The following is a 17,110-nucleotide window of genomic DNA, read 5'->3' on the forward strand; positions in this document are numbered from 1 at the left end:
TTCTCCACACATAGGAGGATATTTTAAGGAAAACTAGAACTTTCTCCCTGAATACTACTACAGCTTGAGGACTATCTTTAGCTTGCTTGAGCCTTGCTTGTACAGGTGAAAACAGAATTTTAAACCAGATTGATTTCCAATTCTAGTGATCCCTGAGTTCCCACATACAGAAACTTGACCGAAGTATTCACAAAGTCCTGCAGGAATGGTTGCATGTGGGGCTGGTATTGAAGGTAGAGATATTATCACATGCACACAAGAACTTCAACAGACTATGTTGTTCAAAAAACTAAAGTGCAAGAGTGTAGGATAAAAATATCTGTAATCATTACTTGCTGTGGATTTCTGTTTTGTGTGTAGAATACCGAGAATCTCAGAGTTCTGTCTAGAAAAATGCCTGCATCAAATGCCAAAGGTTGTATTACATTACTGTGCCTTTCCTTAAAAAAAAAAAATCCAAACTATTCAAATGAGCTACTTGGCACATTCTGTCAGTGCACATTGTAGCTGTCGGACTTCAGCATTCCCAGAAGAGCTGAACGCAGCCTTCTTCATATTTCGATCGGTCCGTCCTCATCAAAAATCGTTCTCTGAACTCTCTCATTTATTTGGGTTTCCTTCAAAAGTTTATTCAGTGTATGCACTCTTCACAAAGGTTACTAGAGCCAGAAGTTTTCCATCTTTGCTGATACTTAACAAGCAGTTCTATCAATTGCTCTGTCCACCAGGCTGCTTCCTCTCTCATTGTCACCATGCTGTGAAAGGCAAACATGGGGTAATAGAGACTGATTATTTTCTTCTGAGTGTCCCAGTTCACTGAAAATAGACCTTTTGAATGTCCCAGTGAATTCTCCTGATAATTTTCAGGAGGCATTTTGCTGTTTTTCCCCTCCATGTTAGAGGGGATTGGCAGTTTAGCTAAAAAGCTTCCATAAAATGAGTTTGCCTGCTACCATAGAAAAACCTTTAATTTTCTCTATATTTACCCTTACAGCTTGGCATATCTCAAGCAAAGAGGAAAATATTACCCTGTGAACTAATAATTTCAGGTAAGTCTTACACCTCTTTATTATTTATACAATATTAGAGGCAGGCGTGAGTCTTTAAACACAAATTAAAAGATTATCTCTTGTCTTTGAAAGCATACATTCAGATTGGACATTAATTTTTATAAATATAGTAATCCAAGTATGAAGGCTGGGTATGAAGACTGGAGGCTAGCATAAGAAATGGAATAAGAGGAAAGAGTAACTTAATAATGATGGTTCTTCACAAGCATGCCTGTAGCCTGACCTGCTTATCTCAAAAGGATATCATGCTGGTGAGTGCATCTCCCTCAGACAAAAGGTTTATCTATCATGCTGTGACAGATCTGAGCCGCTCTGAATTGAGTTATGAATACTCCATATTGGCAAATACTTTGCCAGTGTGAATACATTGAGATACCTCAGCTAAGATGTCTGTGAAACAGGTAGGATGCAAAAAAAAAAAAAAAAAAAAATAAAAAATTAAGAACTATTAAAGGACAAATTCAGAACCATTGGCTGAGAGAAGTATGGCTCAGCCTCTTCATTATACATGCCCAGAATGAGTGTAAACCAGAACAATCACAACTCTACAAAACAGGCTTGAAAGAATTCTGGTTCCTATCGCAAGAGAAAGTTGTGTGAGAAACCAAGCATGAGTGTGGAGTGGGGTGTGCAGAGGCAATGAAAATACAATAAAAGAGACAATAAGATAAGTATTTTCATAAGGTATGGATGATTTTTTTCTTTGCCATAATACAGTTTTAAATCTTTCCTTCTACTGCAAAGCAAATAAAGCAAAGATACTTGCAGTACAAAATAAGACCACCTACAAAGGAATGAGGTGGAATAATTTGTCTTCAACAGCTATTCTGTACAAGCGATTCTAAAATTCTCCCTTATGGGGACATGTCTAAGAGCAGAACAACAACAAATTTGTCTCTGAACGTATGATGGCGCATCTCTGCCATCTGAAGCTTTCTCTCAGACCTCAGACTGCCATCTGAATCATTTGGTAACTTGGAGCCAGGCAAACACTATATAAGTTCTATACAGAAAATGCAAAGTAATACCTTTCAGGCCAAAAAGGGGGAAAGGAGTGGTGAATCTGAACAGTATATGGAGATTAGGATTTATAATCCTGAACAGTGAATATCCTTAGCTGTAAAAATCAGAGAAGTGCCAAATACAGCCAAAACACTGGTGTGGTGTTGTGTCAAGAATCCAGGTACATATGCATCTCCCGAGGTCAGACCTAAAGTCATCCTAGACCTTCTACAAAGGTCTCACCCATCCTGAGTAAAAACCTGAAATCTTACATCACCTTTTTAGTTGGTGACAGAATATCAACTTTCCAAAATGAAAAGTATGATAGAGGAATCTCTAGAGAAGAAAGACAAGAATGAATACAGGACTGGTGGGGAAAACAGAAAAGTCTCAATGAACTTAGGCTGTTTGGACAAAAAGAGAAGGTGGAACAATGACTAACCACAATGTGACAACATATTTATTGAAAATGAAAATTAAGTAAAAGAATGCTTTTTACTAGCAGTCAAGATTTAAACAAAATTTGTGGAACTAAAATTCAGACTAGAAATAAGGTACATTGAGTAGAAACATTCATTAAGCACCGGTAAAATTTGCTAGGCACTGTGATGGCAATGGAGATTTGAAATCAGGATGGCTTTTTCCCCCAAAAGATGTAGCCTACTGGAACAGGAATCAACTTGGGCAAAACCTAGTCTGACACCCTTCTGTAGGCAGAAGAAATAGCCATTGTCTATGTAAGTGACAAAAGGTAATTTATCTTTGTCAACTGAAAAATCTAAAGGTCACATTATCTCTATATAGCATTTGGTAATAAGCATTTGGCACTAAGCACAAGAGAACATAAAAGTCCAAAATACTTCCTAAAAGGCTCTGAAATACTGAGACGTTCCATGAAGGATGACAATTGCCAGAAGAAAAAGATATACACATATTTATGTTCTCCTTGTTAATGTCCTTATTAAGCATTTACCTTTTCCTTGAAAATTTAATTTCAGATTTAGGAAATTAGCGTTGTGTGATAAAACCAGTGAGTACTGAAAAGAAATTTGAGAGAGGGAAGTTAAGCAGCATACAGTCCTTACACAGCATTTCAGAATTGTATCTGAAGCTTCCTTGGGAAAAATAATAACAGAAGTTAGTTACTAATCTTTGATGACTGCCATTATCATCTTTGGGAATGCTCAAATATCACAACAGCAGGGACATTATAAGATCTGAAATGGAGAAAAAACCCCAAAAATTATTGGGAATGAGAAGGAGAAACAAGAGACCAGTGCAGGGTGGCCAAAACCAGTTTATATCAGTGCCTGTAGAGCACAGAAAGGACAGGGATGCAGTGGAAAAAGGGACACTGAAAACAAAGTGGATTAACACCTTTAAAGGCGAAGAGCTCTAAAAAGCATTTGGAGAAATTAGGTAGTGTTAATGAAGCAATCCGAAAGGTTCTTGAGGAAGACAATCATAGGAAAATAGAACATTTTAGATAGATTTGAGGAGATATAAATTAAGAGAAGGAGAGAGATATCTTTTTCCTTTTGAGACATAGAAGATTTAGCAGGAACCTAAATACTGGAAGAAAAAGTGAGACAGCTGTGCTTTTTTCCTATAATGTACAAGTCTTGAACCTCTTCACAGGCAGGCTGAAGAATGGTAATGCTAAATAATGGCAGGAAAAGACAAATATGAAGGTGAACATTCACAATAAGAAGTTCTATTTCCCTGAATTTGAGTTACCAACTATACATTAGCAAAGAGATAGATAGGTAAATGTTTTAACTTTATAAAGAAGGAAAAGGCCTGAGGCAAAGCTGGATTTTGAGGAGTCACTAGTACAGAGGTTATAATCAAAGCTTTCACAGAAGATAATGTAAACAGTAGGGAAAAAACACTGGCCCATGAAAAAAAAAAAATTATATAGAGAGTTTCAGTGCTACTCATCATCAAGCAATGCCCATGATAGATTTATATCATCAAAACGTGTATATTGATGCAGAGCTTAAAACTCACACATTTGGATGCAGATCTAATTCTTATTTGCACAGAGTACATGGTATTGACTGTGGAGGAAAATCAAATACATAGTCATAAAGGGGGAGATCAAATACTGCTCAGACTCTGCACTACCCACTGTGTGTCTCTACAGTTTTAGATGCACCATTGTGATGCCTTCCTACCAGTGCAAATGACATTGTATAAGGCAGACAAATTTTGACCATGACTGGCATTGTGTCTAGCACGTTTTGACAGTAGTTGAGTCCAGCATTAACAAACAACTACTCTATTAAACAGATGATCCTGTTCAGAGCTATCAGTTCAGGCCTACATGTAAGCCATTTCAGAAGTGAAGGGTAGGCATTTTTACAAGGAGACAAGTTGCCTGATGTACAGAAGTGAGCATATTTTTTTGTCTCTCCATAATATTAAAAGCTTAGTACAATAGTATTTCTACCACATTTCTGCCACAACGGGACATTAAGGCTATTACAAGGTAATAGAGTTCTGTGAGTATACAGTTCCTAGATATGGGAATTGAAGATACTCAGTCATGTCAGGTATCAGACACTCTTTTGCCTAACCCCGAGTGACAGCTTGATTTGATTGATATGGCTTGAATTCCCGTTACAGCTAAGAATGTCAAGTTGCAACCAACTCTGTATGCAGCTGATATCTTAACAGAACTGAACCAAGAGAGTTAAAACTGAAGCTTTGAGATTTTCTATCACATAATTATTAGTATGTAGAATCTGAATATTTCACATGCTTGTCATTGTTAAGATAAAACACAATGAGAGCAAAGCAAACTGAGTGACTGAGAACAATGCAGTCCCAACTGAAGACTTTCTGTGCACTCAGGAAGCTTACATTAAGTATAAAGAACAATCCGCAAATTCTCACCCAAGTTAGAAACAACGGTAAGAACAGGTTTAAGACAAGGAACTGACAATTTGCCTTTTTGACTACTTGGAATCTGATATCCCACTGACAGATTCTTTGCATTTTATATATATGTATACACACACACACATATATATTCCATGTGTTGGTGCCGTACCTATGCATTGTAATGTAAGCATGTGCGTTTAGCACTCCTTTTTCTCCATTATTAATTAATTCAGTATTTTTATGCTTATAATATGGGAAAAATTTAAAAAGTCAACATAATTTAATTCATCCTTACAGAGAAAATTCTGGTTTTTGCTGTTCCACCTAAAATGTGGAACTCCCCTTAAATTACCAGGCAGAGTCATTCCAGGATGAGAAACTAATCTTCTACACCTAAACTTGTCTTCCATTCAGAATCTAAGCAAAACTCATACAGAATATAGGCTTTCTCAATTATGACCTCTCCAAGGCCTTCCTCCTAGCCTTGTTAAAAATTGACATTCCCTGTAAAAAATGCATTTTGCAGCATTTTGAAAGTTTTTCATACCTCCACAAGGCTGGACTACTGAAATCTGAAGTACTGCACACGCTCAGATTACATCACTAATCTCAACAAATGCAAAAGGTGTCCTTTTTTATGAGATCTTGCTTTGACTAATCAGACTTATTTGTGTAGAATGTAGCTTTCCCTAACTAATTCTAATAAATCACCATGGTCTAACATACTATTGTGTGCTCCAGATGCCCGCATAATCTTGATGCCTTACTATTACATCTGTTCTACAGAAGACTCCTTGCCCTTTATGATGAACAAGATGTAAAGACCTGTGACTTAATAAGACTTCAACTTTATTAACTTAGATGATCTGAGAATTCACACAGTGCAGGCCGTGATCCTCTAACTAATTACTCTCTCCATCTGGAAGACCTTCATCAGTCTTCAGTAGCTTACTTCCAAAAACCCACAGCTTTGTTACCTCTTTACCAGCTGATATTAAAAGTCCCATCTCTGTCCCATATTTTTTATTTATTTTAAGGGAATGCCTTAATCTGTCTCTGGGACTCAGGGAACCAGACTCTGCATGGCATGAGATCTATCCTGGACACCTATCAGAAGCAGCTACAAACAATTACCTTACTCTTATCTACCATGGGTTCCAAAATCAATTTTCCCCAAATCACTCCGGTATCAAATATGACCATTCAATTATTTCTTAATTCAGAATGTTTTGACCTTGTCAACTCAAAGTAATTTGATCTTTTTCCTTCCAAAACTTTCACTGCAGTATTTTAGAGAAAAAAAAATTGTCCTGGATCTATTTTATTTTTTTCTTCCACTCATTAAGTCAATAGAACTAAATAAACCCATACAGTTTACACCTGATGAAGAATAATAATCGCTGAAAGCTCCTTCCTGGATGCTGAAAACTGTAAGAGAGGTATTGGACAGTGTGAGAGTGGTTCATCTAGCTTCCCAGTCCACTATTGGGATTTTGTTTTGTAGGAGATTCCATGAATGGAACTCTTTCCTTATTAGGTTACTAGGGGTTAATATTATAGACCTTTTCTTTAGCTTGCTTTTAAAGATGGAGTTCTGGCATGAAAACAAGAAGAAATCAAGAAAACCGAGTATGAACTATTTACAGTAGTTAATAAAAGTGAAACCTCTGCTTTGAAAGAAAAATAGACAAAGAAGGAAGGCGGGGGGGGGGGGGGGGAGGGAGTCAAACTAATGTTAGGTAAGTTGTTATATGTTTTCTAATCATTCCTCCAGGAAGTGATGGGTGATTAACTTTCCAGGAAAATCAAGAATATGGACCAAGCCATATGAGAAAAAGATATGAACTTCACAGGAAGATTAATTCTTACAAATCTCAAAGCTGTTGGCAAGTTTGGTTTTTTTGTTTCGTTTTTTTACACTGTTCCCAAGGGTCAGACTCATCCTCTGAAAACTTTGGATTCTAGTGCTCTTTATTCATTAAATCAGTCAATACTTTGTATACTTTCATGGGGTCTTTGTTTCCTTGGGCACAAGATACACTTTTAAAGAAATAATGAAGTTAGACTTGATACTAAAACTGTAGGTTTTTGTTTTCTTCTTTTCTTCTTCCCTTCCTTCCTCCCTCCCTCCCTCTAAATAATGCCATACAAAAGACCTGGGAAATGAGTGCCTGTCAAACATTGTCATGCTGCAAAGAACTTTGTGTGAACTTTGTAGGAATGAGACCTTCATATACAAACCCGCACAGGTAGCAGCAGTGCAGTTTCCTAGAATGGTCACCTAATTATACGCCAGCCCAATACTAGTGGAATTACCCACAAAAATTAGAAGACACTCCATTCTCTGTGTGAAGACTTCTTGCCAAGGCTGCTGTTTCCACCCACTATAGTGTATTTTTGACATGTGGACACTAGTTCATTAAGGTCAATGATTCATTTTACATAGGCCAGTAAACAGCCATCTTAATGAAAATTTTTGTCTGATAGACCATTATAGCTGGCATAATAAACAGCTGACTGAAGTATTCCAGTGTTCAGTGAACAATGAAAAAAGTGTCTATTAAGGGTATGCAGCTATGCCAAATACAATCATGTATAATCAGCTGCACCAGAAAAGCCTGTCAACACATTGGAGAATGTCATCAGTCAGATGATGCATCTGCTACAAGTGGCAGCTGTTGTGCTCTGGAGTGTAGACAATTAGACACGAATATACTCCTTGGGCTATTTGCAGCACTCAAGCATGGTATTAGCTGACACCTGTTAAGCTGTAATCTCTATATTTTTGATACCTACCCATCATAATTATTGAAAATACAATTTAAGATATCTAAAGACATGAGATTTCATGAATAACAGTGAATATAACAGCAATACCGCATGTATTTCTGAACTTTATTTTAGGACAAGCTCTTTAAATAGTTCACAAACAGGCTAAATAAAATTATAAGCCTCTTACCAAAGTCATAAATGCCAAGTACCAAATGTATTTACATGTAATATACTATGTGCTACAGTGTAAATTTTTATATCTACTTACTGAAGTAGGAATCAGTAATATTGCAAATAAGGGCACATACATTTTGTGGAGAAGAAATATCAACTATGTGAACAGGAGAATCAGAGAAAAAACCCTGCGTGTAAGGTTACGAAGAAATTGAGCATAAATCTTTGCCTTTGGCATAAATACTTATGCACGCAGTGAGCTTATTATTGGATTTTGCTTTATTTGACTAGCTCTGGATTTTGCTTCATATCACTAGATCCGGTGATAATTTCGATTGGATTATCACCCCCCTGATTTTCTCTGAGTGACAAATTTTTCTTGTAGTGAGGAAATAATCCAGAGGTTTATCAAATTATTTTTTATATATATATACAAGAAAAATGGACTACTGCAGATGTCCTTTAAAAACACCAATAACAAGAAGTTATTAAAAAAGTCTTCCCTAATAAAGTCTTCCTCAATCTAGAAAAATAACATGCCCAAACAAGTCAGAATAAATTATGAAAGCATATCTGAATGCTAGAGTCTTGTATATCATACTCAAATTCTTGAACTCTTGAAGTTTGTTCATCATTGATTGAAAATGAACAATAACAATGGTTCTCATATAAAGTGATAAGGCAGACATGGATAAAGCACATACACTTAAATACTCTTAAAAATCGTGACAGAAGTTTCTGACCAGTTTTTTCCTCTCTCTTTCTGATAACTATTCTTGCCAAGCATGAAAGAGAAAGAAGAGCTTTTGCATAAAATCTAGTCACATAGGATATTAAAAACATGGCTCCCAAGGTACTATAAACATGTAATGCCTTAATTTAATAACTGTAAGAGCTGTTAGTTTGCTAATCGAAAAATTACTATCCCTTGGTTTTCTATTTTTAAAGCACAATGAGAGGCATCAGGTTGACACCAGCAGAAAAACAATGTTCTTCCCTTTAAAGCTTGTGATGCTTCTGAAGATTTTTCTAGCTTCATGTAGGTTTCTTGAGTTTTTTAAAAAATAATTCAGAATAGCTCTTAAAACTGGATCAAAGGTATTAAAAAGAAAGCTGATCTTAACCACTGCACATTATTTTAGTTCTCTGAATTTGGGTAAAGCTCATAGCGTAGGCAGTACAAAGTAATTTACTGATGTTTATACTGGTCACTTAGCTGTTAAGCCTGTGAGTAGTCTCATAAAACTTACTGAAAATTGTTGCCTACCAGCAGTTAAAGGCTTACGTATTTGTTCATAAGACTGGAACCTTAGTAAAATGCTAAGAGGGCAAAGTACTTATGATGGTTCCCAATAACAGAAAAATAAACATTTGAAAATGGCTTAGGTTTTTTCCATGCAGAAAAGACTAAACAATGTATTGCAATGATTTATGATGACTAGACTTTCAACAGACATTCACATTTAAAAAAAAATAATACATTTTTTGATGAAAAATGGGCAGAAGTTCTTTTCTCAGCTAGAATGCCTAACACTCTAGACTGCTGCACACAGGTATTATTCAGCTCTCGGGAGAGCTCTCATCTTGAGAAGGCACCAGCCACAGGGCACCAGCTGGTAGACAAATCACTTCCCTCCAATGGTACTTACCATGCTGCTCCACATGTAACTCTGATGGCATGAAGCGTGCCACGATGCAGAGCATGACAACTGCCTCAGAAGTCAGCAGTAAAAGCCAGCACAAGAGCTAGGACTGGGGATTTGATCAGGAACTAGAGCCAAATCTAGTCAGCAAGGCAAAAGCCTAGCAGGAGGAGGAAGCCACCAGCTGCAACAACTCCAAGCACTGATTACCAAACAAACACCCAGCAGGACCTCCTGGAGTCTTATATAGCCCTTTAAGCACCTTTTGACCTTCATAGGATTCATTGGACAAGAAGATAGGCTGGACTGATAAGAGTTGGAAACCTTTGCTGGAGAGACACTGGATTAGTCAGGGAGAGAAACCTTCCACAAGATTAATGGGGCTGGAAACTACACTGGATCTACCAGAATATGAGTGTTTAGTCAGACACTTGGAAAGTGAAAAATTCAGCAAGCTGCCCAAAATACAAAATTTCCTCTAATATTCCCTAAGTGTCCCTCAATATTCCCCAAATGTAATGTTTTTTTTTTTAAAACTCCCGTTTCCCCTACAGCAAAAAAGTCTTTTGTGTTTTAACTTGCTGAATGTTCAGAGAGCAACATAATTTATATGCCAGCTGAATATGTGCGACATCTTTTATTGCAATAAACATTTTAGGAATATGAGGATAAGCAGACTAAAATTAGAAAAATAATTGCTAGGAAAGGAGGAACTATGACCAGAAGTTATTTAAAGCCAGATTTTGCTGAACAATAAAATGGTCAAACAAAACTAAAAATGCTGCTTCAGTGGTGTGTTTTTAATACAGGTTTGGAAAAGGAGAGCAAAAGGTCCAAACAATGGTCTAAGACCATATTTTTCTTGCTTCCTAGCAAAACTTGATTCATGTGCTTTGGGAAGGGTGGTTACATGCATCTGTAGAACCTCTGGGACCTTGGAATGTGCATGACCCTTGTTGTCAGGAGAGATGAACAATGACAGAGGAACACGTGTACCCTTTGCAGCAACACTTTGAGAGTAATAGATTTAAAAAACCCTCAGTGGTCCTATTAAGACTGCACTTTAATCGAAATGGAGCCAGTCTGCTGGCACTGAAAATTAAAAAGGTTGTAGAGGAGTATTTATGCTAGGAGCTGGGTGAAAGCCAACAGGCACATAAGAGCACCTGGTTCAGACTGATGTGACCCCTGAGAGGATGTGGTTAATGTTCCATGTGTCTCTGAAAGGCCAGGAGGGAATAAACCTCACAATCACAATAAATAGAGTAGACAAACCAGACTGCTAGCCAGGGTGCCTGACTGGCATGGGCAATGTCAAACCATGGAGCAAGGGTAAAATTTACAAGTGCTTCTGAGCAAGGACTACAAGCCTAATGCAGAAGATGCTGATGACACTGGGGATATTCCCACACTCAATGCATTCTCTGTAGCAGATAGGTCAGAGGGGCTAGATCACTGGAGAATACATGTAGAAGAAGTACTAGACCAAATAAGTTAGGTGTTAGTAAGTGACCAGGACTGGATGGGATTTATCTGAGAACTCTGGAGCATTATAAGAAGAAACTGAAGAGAAGACTGGGACTCTTCAGTTTGAAGAGCCGTTGGAAAAGGCTGAAGGGGGTACATTTAACATTTACAGTGGTGGATAAGGTGGTTGCAGAGCTATTATTCATCAAATAGCTGCATCAAGGGAGGTTCAGACTTGACATTAGGAAACATTTCTTTAGTGAGAGGTCAGTCGAACACTGGAATAGACTTCCTAGAGAGGTGGTCGATGCTCCATGCCTGTCAGTGTTTAAGAGGCATTTAGACAATGCCTTTAATAACATGCTTCAACTTGTGGTGAGCCCTGAAGTGGTCAGGCAGTTGGACTAGATGATTGTTGTAGGTCCCTTCCAACTGAAATAGTCTGTTCTGTTCTATTCTAAATCCTACAATATCAGAACCAGGGACATTCGGTGAAATTATTTGAAGATCAGTTTAAAACAGATGAAAGAAAGCTCTTATTTGAGCAGCAGGTGATGAACATTTGGAACTTGCTGCCACAAAAAGCAGATGTGTCAGCAGCTTTGAAAAAGGATTACAGAAATTCATGGACAACAGATCCATAAACTGATACCAAAGGTACGAGCCAGGGAATACAACTATGAATACTGGGCAAGTCTGTGGGGAAGGGGCTGTGTAAATTGACCAGACTCCCATGCTGTCCCTAAATACCATTCCCTGTGGCCACTGCCAGAGATTGGTCTGACCTAGACTTGGACATTGGTTGGGCTAGGTGCATTGATTGGGTGTTTTCTCCAGAGTCCACAGAAGTCTAATGGGAATGCTAACAGGAAAACTACGCAGAGTGATATCTAAGGTGTTTTATTCAGAGGGTGATTAGGATGATTTGATTTGGAATTATGACAAGATTTTTAAACTTGGCTTATAAAATGAAGCATTACTTCCATGTGTTATTTTATTAAACTTGAGAAGGTAAGGCCATTAACCTGGAGAACTTTCACAATGTCAGTATTTACTAGACTCTTACAGAAAGAGTCGTAAGGAGTTATAAGACTAATGGGTAGAAAAAGAGAAGGCACAAGCAGCATAATCACCATGACTGAAAACACACAACTAAAAATTTTTTACGAAAATTATTCTCCCCAGAGTACAGCTGACAGATAGAGTAGTCAATTCTTACACAGCTGATAGTCAGATCTTCCCATACAAAATCTTGTATTACAGAGCTGACATTTTCATGGGGGCAAGACTGTGAAACCTGTTATTTACTTCCTCTTCTCCCTTCCACCATACTGTGATTACTGATTATTGCAGGTGTGAAGAAAACTCCATTCTCCACTTGTGTAAGCTCTTCTGTGTCCCATGATAATAAATAGGGCAGTCATGCAGCTCAGTAGCTTGTTACAATTTACAAACTAATTTCTTGTTTGTTTTTTAAATCCCTCTCCAAGACTCCAGTGTTGTGGAACAGCTGGCAATATACAGTGGCCATCTGTACTACCTTCATCTTTTGAGAATTCAAATTGATTTTCTTCAGCCTAGCATGTGGAGTTAAGGGGTGCTCATTGCCTGATGATGTGCATTCACACCATCCAATGTATCTGGGAAGACAATTTTAGTACGAGACCATCAGGATGAACAAACTGTACTGTGGCAGATGAACTGTGGAATCAAGCTGCTTTTGCCCCTTATGTGCAGGGTAAAGGTTTTATCCGTGTTTCAAGGCTTCAAATATAGATCATTTCTAGAGCTGTATATGTGAAACATAGCCCAATGCCACAGATTTGCTTTGCTGATTGACGGCACTTATCCTCAAAGACGAAATGGAGTATGTTCATATAAAGTCAGCAGGGCTTTTTAGGACTTGCACAAAACACTTTCAACATAACAGATGCTGATATAATTCAAATCAGAAGTAAAAGTGGGTATGATGCAGACAGACAACGGTGCGTACAAGTCACACACAGATCTGAAAAGGGAAATATTGATTAATGTATCTTCTCAAGAGTGGCTTTACTCACCTAAACTAAGCAAAAGTGAAGCACTGTGGAATATTCAGAATAGTCTTTCACCTTCATTATTTTATAGTAAGTAATCTTTAGACCTGCAGGGTATTGCCTTACTTTGCTTGATTTATGAAGACTAATCCAGCAAAATATTTTGTCATGTTCCTAACTTCAAAATTCAGAAGTTCCATTAAGTTTACTGGAATGATTCACATAGTTAAATACATATTCAGAGCTTTGAAGGAGCTTAATTTAAATGTGAAGTGTAGTGACAAAACTGCATTCAGGATAAATAAATCCAAAGGATAAGCTGATACGCATTAAATAATAGAGCAAAAATATATGAACTCTGCACAAAAAAGTGTTCCAAACATCAAAAAGTATATCCCACTCATACAAAGGATATGCAAGACAATGGAAAATAACATAAAGTATGAAAAGCATTAGCATGTAGCTTAACCTATTTTCCAGATTAATTACGTTAATAAAAATGTTCAATAAATTGAAGGTGCACATTTCACGGAAGTTTATACTAAAGAATTTTATTTACATTTATTTAAAAATTGATATAACTTAACTTGTCACACTTCACAACATGATAATACATTATTTACTTCTAAAAGGGAATAATACACCATTTAGAAATTTTTCTTTGGAATGTAAATACTTTGTCATCGCAGTAGTCTAACTGAAGTGATACTTGTTAGGCAAACTGTACAGTGTCAAATTTAATTAAATGTTTGCTTGTTAGGTTTCCTAAAAATAGATAGGAAAATTGCCTAAATCAACTGAAATTATACTGTTCTGTAAAATGTGAGACAATGTGATTTCAATGTATTTTTCCCTTTCAGTTCTCAGAAACATATGGCCATTAATAAAGTTTTGTGGTTTAGATATATAATTTAAATCTCTTAAAAAGTACATCATGTACTATAGTTAAACAAAAAGATAAAACCCACATTATATTAAAGCCATGCAAGATTTTGGAAACTGGAGGTAAATAAATCATTTTAGGAAGCAGCTCCAGGAATCTGGTTAATCGTGTGGTGACTTGCTCACAAATATATGCTAACATGCATAAGAAGAGACGTTTATTATCACAGCACTGTAGAAAGGATTGGTACGGTGTCCTAGACTTTCCCAAAGAAAAATGGAAGTACCAATAATTTAATATCAGAATTTTAGTAGGTCGACTGTAGTCCAGCAGTTTATGCTAGGAAACTTGAAAACGAGGTGGCAATAGTCATCATAGAGAATAAATACCCTTATGTAAAATTTGCACTGCATATGATCTGATTCATAAGTAGAGACATAAACTATTTCTTTACAAAGTGATATAAGAAGAGGACTCATCTGGGCTCTAAAACTGTGAAACGTGATGTGGGCAGACATAAATGCATTATGTGCTTAAAAAACCTCAATACAAACAAAAGGTTTCACCAGTCCAGTTCTTTAGCTGGTGGATCTACCTTCATAACACAAGAAAGCTGTTGTTGTTTCTGAAATGCTTGTAAGTAGGGCTGCTTTCTTATATATTTTTATATATGTGTATACATTTCTTGAGTGCTGTGAAACAAATCACAATAGAAGTCAATGCTTGCTCCCAGATGCTGTTTGGAGGGGGGGGCGGGGGGGGAGGAGAAATAAGAAAATACCTTCCAGTCCAGACTTTTACCTCAAAAAACCCCTCAAAACAAAAAACCCCGCCAACCTACAGACTATTCTCCATTTCCTAACTCTTGTTCCAGCTATTTTCTATTTACACTGCCGTAAGCTAATGTAAGCCTCAGTGACGCCCTTCTTCCAGGACTGTCCTTTTGTACATAAAACTTTCTGTCTTCTATATAGCTTCCATAGCTTATAGGTTCCACGGCTGTGCCTTTCATCACGGCCAGAGTAGCAACAGAGGTTTTCTGATATTGTCTGTACTATCTCTTTCTTATGAATAGTACATTTCTGGTCTTGGAAATGATTTCTGAATCAATGGTATCCTGAAGCTTTTCCTCTGCTTCCTGTGTTTTGGACATGATATATTTGATGAGGCCAGAGAGGTAAAGAGAAATTTTAACACAAAATTACTGTCTTCCCCTTCCACACTCTGTCTCTTTTTCCCCATGCCTATATTCCTTCCATGCTCTTTCTCTGTTTAATGTTTGTTTGTACGCTCCCTTCCTCCCCCTACAGTTTGCTCCACCGTAGCAGCAACGATTATTTCAAGCAATAACCCATTCCCTGCAGCAAAGAATAATGTCAGCTTTAGCAGCTGCCATCAGATTTTTCTCTCCCCTTTACACTTAAAAACAGGGATTATAGTAAGTCTAAAGATAGACCGTGCAACAAAAATCAAGCCCAAACCCCAATGGTAAGGATTCATTTTAACTCCCCTGTGGAGGAGGGAAAGGAAGCAGCATGGTCTGCAGAGTCTCTTTGGAAGTGACTGGGAAGATCAAGAATATCAAATCTATTTCTTCCAGAAACAGTGCAACTCCTCCACTGTGAGGAGAACGCTGGGCTGAAATATGAAAAGGCAGTGGCAGTAGATTTTTTTTACCATTTCCTTCTATGACTCATTTTGGACATCTCATAATTTGTTAATTCGGTTTTGACAAATGAGTGAAGACTGCACAATCATTTAGAGCTCTGCTTGTGTGGGAGTCAAAGTGGTACCTGTAGTTAGAAGTGGGAACAATTTTCAGAGGGAAAATTATACTAATGTTAATGATGCATTTTAGAAATACAGTGTAAAAAGTCACGGACCATGACATGTTTTTTGCACAAACTTTTAATAAACATTTAAAGCCTAATCCAAAGACGTGGAATTTGTCAGCGTTTCCTACTGTCTTTGCCAGTGTTTGAATCCACTCTAGTGTACTAGCCTATTTTCAGCTCTTTCTGCCATAAAGAGAGATACATGTGCAAACAGAGAGTTCACTGTCACCTTCTATTGGAGAAGCACAAAATTTATACCTAGGTTACTGCTTTTCTCCTTTCCAATGGTGTTCTTAAAAAAGAGTCAGGAAAAGAAAGGAAAAAGAAAGTTCCATGGATATAAAGACATAAAAGTGATTCATCTCCAGCTGACTTTCTGTCCATTTCTCTGAGTTACTATTAGGCCTAGGGAGAAGTCTAGTGATTTTTTTCACTTAAAAAAAAATAAAATCCAGCTTTCAACTATATTTCTATTGGGTACTGTTGCAACATGGCTGATTTGGATTTACTGCGTATGCACCACTGTCCTACCCATTCCTATGCAGATCAAAAAAATCACTGCCTTTCTGTCTGTCTGTCCAACATTATTGTAATGCTGTGTCTTATCCTGGGGAGCACGGAGCTGGAAAGCGACCTGACTGTTGACTTCACAATGTCAAACTGCTGTAGGAGACCCTCTCTCCTCACATGAGTACATGCTTCCACATCTTGCTCAGTTCCACTGTAGTGTGGGAGATACTATCACAGTTGCTTCTTCTACTACTATATAGATACTCTATTTCCTTTATCATCAGGGGGTCCCAATCTCCCAAAGATCACACAAAACAACAGAAAGGCAGGCCATTGCAAAAGAAATCAGATTCTTAATTTATCTACGATGAATGAGAATGTCACCCATGAGCTATAGGAACAACATTCTGTTATGAGTAGGGGTTTTTAATAGTTAGATTTACACTACTTAACATTTTAGGTCTTTTTTTTCTTTCAGATTTGTAGAAGTAAATAAATACATTAGTAGAGAGGGACAAATAATGAGCTCAGTGATTACTTTTCTATTTTCAAAAAATGAAATATGTAACAGAGTAGGATAGTTTGCATATTTGTTTTACAGTATCTTAAATACATTCATTGAATGATAAAACTTATGAGAAATTAAAAGTTATTAAGAAGTTTATAGTCCAAAAACTTTCACTGTTCATTCTAGTAAGTCAGACTAAAATTGATAGTTACCTGTGTGTGTGTTTTCCTTCTTATAAAACTTCTGTTTTCACAAAGCAAATTATCTTCCTCTTTGGTAGCAACTTCCCCTTTGATACAGTTCCAGTAAGTTACACAGGAAGGA

This window comes from Gymnogyps californianus, chromosome 4 (genome assembly GCF_018139145.2).
Source record: "Gymnogyps californianus isolate 813 chromosome 4, ASM1813914v2, whole genome shotgun sequence".
Taxonomy (NCBI): Eukaryota; Metazoa; Chordata; class Aves; order Accipitriformes; family Cathartidae; genus Gymnogyps; species Gymnogyps californianus.